Source organism: Taurulus bubalis, assembly GCF_910589615.1.
Source record: "Taurulus bubalis genome assembly, chromosome: 7".
Lineage (NCBI taxonomy): Eukaryota > Metazoa > Chordata > Actinopteri > Perciformes > Cottidae > Taurulus > Taurulus bubalis.
In genome coordinates, this window is record NC_136595.1 from 29,399,597 (window position 1) to 29,407,784 (window position 8,188).

Genomic DNA, 8,188 nt, shown 5'->3' on the forward strand with positions numbered 1-8,188 from the left:
AGCTTGGTTCCAGAGCCCATGCTGTGCGTGGAGGTGAGCCCAACTAAATCTAGCTGGTACCGCTCCACCTCCTGCACCAGCTCCGGCTCTTTCCCCGCTAGCGAGGTGACGTTCCACGTCCCTAGAGCTAGTCTATGCTGCCGGCGATCGGCTCGCCCAGGTCTCCTGCCTGGCCCGCCGCCCGGTCTGCATAGCACCCGACCCCGATAATTCTCCCCGCGGGTGGTGGGTCCACGGGGTGACTGCTGCTCCATGTTGTTTCTTCGGGCTGAGCCCGACCGGGCCCCATGGGCGAAAGCCCGGCCACCAGATGCTCGCCGACGAGCTCCCCTCCTGGGTCTGGCTCCGGGAGGGTGCCCCGGTTTCCCTTGTCCGGGCGAGGTAACTTTAGTCCGTGGGCTGCAATTCATTAGGGTTTTTTGAATCGCTCTTAGTCTGGGCTCTCCCCAGAGACCTGTTTGCCTTGGGAGACCCTGACGCCCCGGACAACATAGCTCCCAGGATCACTGAGCCACTCAAACTCCTCCACCACGTTAAGGTGGCGATTCATTGGAGGAGCTTAACAATCTCCACTTCATTCTGAAATTCATAATCAAGTTGGTACTAGATTCAGCACATCCTTTAATTCTTCCCAATCTGTAGGAGACTCAACTGGGGTTTGACAGGGCCCTAAACTCAACTCAACACCTTCCCTCTTGGTTTTATTGCAGGTCTTGCTAGATCTAATGCCACCTGCAATAACAGGTTGAGAATGCTCCGTGCCCTTCTCCTCCTTGGTCATCTGTCCTCCTCTAGAGGCTGTGCTGGTTCCATCCTTTTTAGGAGAGATAATTATTTACACATTGTTGCATATACTCTTCATCGCCTTCAAACAAACTTCCACCTTCCTCTGCCCTTATCAACAGCTGTGGTTTACCAGGTCCCATCCATAATGTGATAGCTTAGGTATTTCTTTCCTTTAGTTTTACTAAGCATTGTAGAAACACAATCACTCTACACACATCACTTTATATCTCATGGCTGTGGGACAGGTAGATTTTTCTGGCTAATTTTTTGTTTTCCACAATTGATATTATAACAACATAGCGGTTGCTTTCCTGATTGAACTGTTCTCCCAGAGTCCACATTGTCCATCACCGTGACATTCATGTCTCCCCTTCTGTGTCCCCTGAACTCTCCACTTTGGCCACATGCCTGTTCCTTCTCCTTTACTTTCTTTCAGGCAGAACGCTAATTTTCTCTCCCATATTAAAAACTGTTTCTGATGCCATGTGATTACGTTGGTATTCTTGTAATCAGGGACCCACATGAAATGTTCAAAATGGGCATTATCCTGCATATGTACGTGCAAAGTTTGGCCTTGAGCTGTCCATAAAGGTGTGTCTGAGTATGTAACAAATAAAGTCCAGTTAAATCCCTCTGATTGGAGAGATTCTGGTCTTAATGCACAGTATTTACATGCTTGTTCCTTTATCTCAGTGATAAGTGATCGACGCTCTCTATTAGGGGTCCTTATCTGTTACAAAGGGGTGTGGAGAGGTCGGGTTTGATGTGTTGGAGCAGATCTAAGGTTTTTTATGGACATAGCTGGGGGGAAATGAGAAAGTTGTAACCGACTGATTTATGGCTTTTTGCGGCCATGGCTTAATCTCTTCCTGTCCTGGAAACCAAGATTCTCTCTGGCATTCCCAGTTTGTTGATTGATTATTGTTGGTACAAGAGCAATTACTGAAAACTGTTCTGTGTTGTTTCTGATTTAAGGATAAACCTGTCACTGTTTGTCCTTCTACGTGTATATCAGAGGATGATAGAATCGGTTCTGCATCATCCGAATCTGTGCATTTTAATATCAGGTCTAATTTTCCTTTTTCATAGCCAAAGGTGTGAGTAACGCATGATTTAGTATTCTCCATGGTGTCACTGCGGACCCACAGGCGTATCAAGGATTGCCATTGCCAATTAGAAAAGGCCAACTGAGGGGGATCCTCCAACAATTTACACTGGGCTTTGAAGCCGATCCAGCTTGAGCTTGTGCAGTCTGGTTTAGTGACATTTAACTTAGAGATGTCCAGCAGATGTAGAAACATTAAAAAGAAGTTCCTTCTCCATAACGTCATATCTGTATGGCATGCAGCGGATGTGTCCGAGTTTTGTAAGCATCCAGTAGTCGGTATATCAACATTGACCTTCTCCCATGTTATAATCTGGGTTTGTCTATACACAGTAGTTTGGGTTGTATACTTCCACATAGTCCTTTGACCCATAGAGGCCCAAGAGACCGAGGCGATGACTACCATACTAAAAGCAACAATTGCTTTATTAAGGTTTTAATTAATCTGCATTTCCATTTTATTTTTTCCTTATTTAATGTGTACTCCGGTCGGTCTGGATCTTTTGATGGGGTTTGTGGGCTCTCCAGATCCTCTATAGGTTTTATGACTCCCATCCTCCTCTCTGATCCTAGAGAAGACACAAGAGCACCCGGAGTTATTTTATTTTGATTTTATTCTTGACCTGGCTGCAGCTGGAGTATCAGAAGGCTAGCTGCACAGCAAGTGCCGGCCTCTGTCAAAGTCATGTTTATAATGACTTGTAATATCTTTTTCTCCTCTTGCCATTTCATTTCTAACTTCCTCTCATACTGTCGGGAAGTCACTGGTTTGTCCCCTGCACATGAAAGGTCCGTTGCCCAGTCATGTGAGGTAACGGGGCATGCATAGTACTTAAAGGGCTTATCTACATGTCTCCACGTCTGCCAGGTGTCAGCAATAAAGTCCCCTAACTGGGTGTTTTTGTAGGGTTTCATTATCCCTTTTTCTTGCTTCACTGCAGTTAGGATTATTCTGCCTTTGTCATCCTTCCTTGTGCACTGATGGCAAATTATCTCAGTTAATTCCATCATGGTAAGGATTGAAGTTGTCCTGGTTAGGACATCTGTTTTGAGACAGGTATACATCTGTCTGTCACATGTGGTGAGTCCTATGTAACCACCCCTGCAGCATTTCCCTGGAGGGTAGGTATGATCCTTTCTGACTAAATTAGCCATAATGCCTACTTCTGCAAAGCAGACATCACACATGGTGACACGGCAATCCCCTGGGCCTTCTCTGGCTCCGTGAGCGGGGGTTTTCTTAGGCAAACGATTCCTTCCGGATCGGACCCCCTGCCATATTAGTGATGCCTTTGTAGTTTCACAAATTATACATTGTCCTGGTATATACTCACTCCAGGTGAGATATTGAGTGGGATTTTCAGGGTCTGATATCTTCCCTATTTGAATCCCTCCCTGTCCTCCGTGAGACAAAACAAATGCAGTGCGTCTGATGAGTGGATGGTAAACTGAATTATCTGAACCCTCATCCATGATCTCTTCCGAAGTTGAATCGGGGGAACTGGGCCGAGTCGTTTTAGATCATCAATATTACCCCTTTTGATAATCACTTCATCTGTGCCTTCACAAGTCGTTTGAATTGGTTGTCCTGGCTGTTTATTCCCTCTGTCTACCCACACCAGGTCCTCTGTCTTAAGCAGAGGGGGTTCATGGTTAGATCTATCAGGGATATAAGCAACTAGTTTAGGCAAAGATAAATGTTCGTTCAAGTTTAGTAGTTGAACTGGAACATCCCAATCTTTCTTGGAATTTGCTCTAATCCAATCTTTTGCAGATCTTACAGCCCTCTCTGCTACCCCATTAGTCTCAGGTTTGTATGGAATAGAATAGATTATTTCACACCCTATTTGTTCTAATAGTCGGGTGACGATTTTGTTTTTAAAACGTGTGCCATTATCCATTCGGAGAGACAACGGGGTTTTGCCTGTAAAGAAGTCTGCAATACATCTGCTAACGGTTCTTGCGGTGGCAGCACGGACAGGATACACTTTCGTATCTCCACCCCTATTATCCGTGATAACTACAAAATATTTGTTACCAGGGTTGATGGGATTAAAGGTCCCGCCACGTCAGCTGAATAGTGTTCTCTAGTTTTATGAGTTTTAATATGTCTCATATCACATTTTACGCGTGGCATCCTGCCCTTTAGTGCGCAATCTTCGCATTGTTTTTTCATAATATTAAAATTCTGTTTTAATTTATGAAAGGTTATTTTTCGATCATTGAGGAACTGTCTCATTCTCTCTAAACCGATGTGAACCAAAGGTTGGTGGAGATTCAACAAAACTCGTTGTGCTTCGCTTTTAGGTATAACAATCTGTTCATTTCGTTCCCATTCTTTAGGGAAAATGCAGATTGCTTTATACAACGCGCTTTGCACAGTTACTTCCGTGTTTGTGCCAACAGAATGGGGATAATCATCTCGATTTTGTGCCATTGTGTCCACCTCTTCGTTGAAGCGTGCATCGTCTGTTTTGTCTTTAGTATGACTATGTATGTGCCTCATAACAATTTTTTTCTTTTTCCTAAATTCAGCGATTATTGTGCAATAATCTGAGTGTGCTAATGGGTTGCCTTAAAGCCTCTGAGTTCCCACATTTCTAAATCTTCATTAAAGTTATTGCTACAATAGTAACTATCTGTAATTATCGTGCACTCTTTTATTTTATTTTGTTCATCCAAGCTAAAGCTTGCATGATCACTAATATTTCCACTTTTTGTGCGGTTCCTTAATTTTCTTATGTGTCCGACTGGTATGCCCCCCTCTTTCTCTTCCTCTTTAACTCTCTCTCGCTGATAAGGCTGGAGCCAGAGTGTGGGGGTGAGGTTGTAAATACCAGACCAGGGTCCTCTGCATACTACCTTGGGTCGGGGGAATCATAAATTTGTTGTGGGGTGTTTTAATCTCCCCCTTTTCCATCAGTGTTTATTTTAACATATCATATTGATCTCTCTTTTCCTTCTCACCAACTCTAATATGGTTAAGGATATATCGCTATATATTTCCGCCTGTTCTTTGTCTGCATTAGACAGCGGCAGTATTTAGGTGCTTCTTTAACTCTTAAGTATCCCTTTAGAGTGTGCAAGGGGCTGCATTGCTGTGCAAAGGAATGTGAGCGGACACATATTCTGTCTTTCCCAAAAGGTTTTCCAGCTTATTTACTGGTAGTGGGCTCTTTTAGCCAGATTGAAGTGTGTAGTGTCTGGTCCCTCCGACTCATTTTCTGAAAACCATTCACTGGGTGTTTCCGAATCTCCTCGGGGTAGTGCGGTTATCATTTTTCTTTCTTTTCTTTTTGTTGTGTTTTGTTTTATCTCCACATTAAAATTTCTGGGTCGTTCTTTATAGTCCCTGCTAATGTTTAACTCTCGCGGCAATGGTTCCTCAGATAATGGGACGTCCTCCGCTTCCTTCTCCTTGTTTTATGTTGAATTCTACGGATTCGTATAATGTTGCGTACAGTATAGAACAGTTAGCGCGTCATAGTTCCCCTTACTCCTACCATTAATCCTAAAACCGGTCAGATGTCACCCCGTGTCCGGTACTCATTTATAGATGGATCGGTTTAGTAAGCTTCTACTCCTTACCATTTAACGAGACTTTTCTAGGTCGTGTTTCCATGGTCCTTTAGTTTTACTCAAGGTTCGTAATGTTACTCAAGTCCCACAACGTTGGGCTCCATGTAGTGTGAACGGTGGTCTTGCCAGGGGAAAGAGGAGGGTAGGGGGGAGAGTAGTTAAGGCAAGACCTCACCTAACTCGGTGGCACTCCGTCGACTAATTATCCTAGTGATCCCGGAGGAAATGATAATCCTCATCCGATATTGGCATAATGCCTTCGGTCTTTTATCTCGCCCCGTGCTATATCGTTAGGTTTTTGTGTTATTTTCGAATTAAGTTATAGGTTTTGTCGAGGGTGTTTTACAGCTTGCGCTCTAGGTCCCCTGCGGTAGGCTGTAACTTCTCTCAATCCTTATCAAGCGAGTACGTATATCGTCTACACCTTCTCTCTACCTATTTTGACACCATCTCATCATTATGACAAACACTGCAAAAGTCTTCACCCAAAGACACTTACCTTAAGTCTCTTTGGTAGATTCAGTCGTCACTTCTGTATCTCACGGTGGATGGACAGGGAAAGAGGGTTTAAATTGTTTTTAGAACCAGAACCTTTTGTTTGGTTTCAGTCCCTTCCAAAGGGTAAGGCTGAGTTTTTATTCAAAGTTTATCCTAGATACAAAAAATTCAATTCAATCAAACAGTTTAAAAGTCACAAGTAACTAAGAGAAGGGGTTAAGTTTTTTTAGAGCTGGTGAGTGAACACCTCTTCTCTCTTGTCTACTCCTGCACAGAATTGCCAGGCTCCCCCTCCTGATAGCAGAAGTTTCTTCCAGACTCTAAAGCTGGAGACCTGTCCCAACCCCTAAGGGCTGGGACAGGTCCAATCTGATTTTTCTCCTTTTCTAGTAAAGATGCATATTAAGTAACTAAGAGGAAGGGTTAAGTTTAGAGCTGGTGAATAAACACCTCTTCTCTCTTCTCGACTCCTGCACAGAATTGTCAGGCACCCCCCAAAAAACATGCATTCCTACCCCCTCTTTTATACACCGGAATACATAAATCTTCCTGTCACCAGAGTTGGACAGAGGAGGTTTCACTACCTTATTTGGTAATACTGCCAATGCATGCTCTTAACAAAGGAGAGAACATTTAACACATGTCATTCAATAAGAGTATATAACATAGCAACTTATAGCGTCCTATGAATTTTATGTGTTCTAATCACAAACTATAATGAAAATAAAAACCAAACAGTATGTGTGTGTGTGTGTGTGTGTGTGTATGTATGTATATATATATGTATATATATATGTATATATATTCAATGGTTATATAGAAAAAGAAAATGATTATAAGGTTATAATAGTTAGACCTTTTTACTTTCATATTTTTCCTCAGACGCTAAACACTGGATAGGGAATCCACCAGTTATTTGGAAAACTGGACTTAATAAACCTCTTTACCAAAAGAAGAGAACAATCCCATTTGTCCCACCCTTAGGGACTGGGACAAGGATCCCAGCTTTAGAGACTAAATGACACTTCTGCTATCAGAGGACTTGGATTCCCTAGCCTCCCGGAGACGAGACAGGAAACCTGCCAGTTTTCTAGAAAACTGGACCAAACAAGCTCCTTTGATTGTCAAAGGATCAGGCTTGACTTGACAAGCTCTTTTACCTTCAGAGGATCAATCTTGACTTGACAAGCTCTTTTACCTTCAGAGGATCAATCTTGACTTGACAAGCTCTTTTACCTTCAGAGGATCAAGCTTGACGTAGGTACCACACATGTAGAAAATCCCTGAACACTTTTTGCATGTGACACTGTAACTGTTTCATTGAATTGAACGTGTTGATGATTTATAGAATAAAAGAACAAAAAAGTATAAAACTGAAATAAAACGACAGCCTTACCATTTTGTAAGCTGGAACTAAAAAACTAAAGACTCTAGTTCTTTATCAGTCTAACTTCTCTGTCCTGAACAGTGTGATCCTGAGCTGACGACTGACGCCTCCAGAGGACCTTAAGGTAAAAACTTTGGTGGAAGACTTTGCAGTGTCTAAAATGTGAGTGTATAACACAGGCAATAGTAAATTACAAACAATGTAAATAACTATTCATACTGGTATTAGGGTTACTCATACTGAGAGCGGCGAGGGCTTTCAGAAAGGCAATAATTCTGAAAATCCTGACGATCAAACTGCGGAGTGAGATAAAAGGCCGAAGTCGTTATACCATATCAGTGAGTATTATCATTTATTCCGGGGTCACAGCTGGAGGAGAGACCACCGTGTTAGGGGCGGAGCCTGTCCCCCCCCTCTCTGGAGCAGGACCTCTGCATAGGTTACCAGGTCTACAGGTCTTCTGGATTAGTGGCCCTGATACTTAGGCCAACAATCAGGTTTTACGTGTCCTTTACGTTCAGGTTGAGGTGAACTTCCTGTTTCAAACAGCTGGAATAACGCACTCTTCACAGTGTAAACAGCTGGAATAACGCACTCTTCACAGTGTAAACAGCTGGAATAACGCACTCTTCACGGTGTACACAGCTGGAATAACGCACTCTTCACGGTGTACACAGCTGGAATAACGCACTCTTCACGGTGTACACAGCTGGAATAACGCACTCTTCACGGTGTACACAGCTGGAATAACGCACTCTTCACGGTGTACACAGCTGGAATAACGCACTCTTCACGGTGTACACAGCTGGAATAACGCACTCTTCACAGTGTAA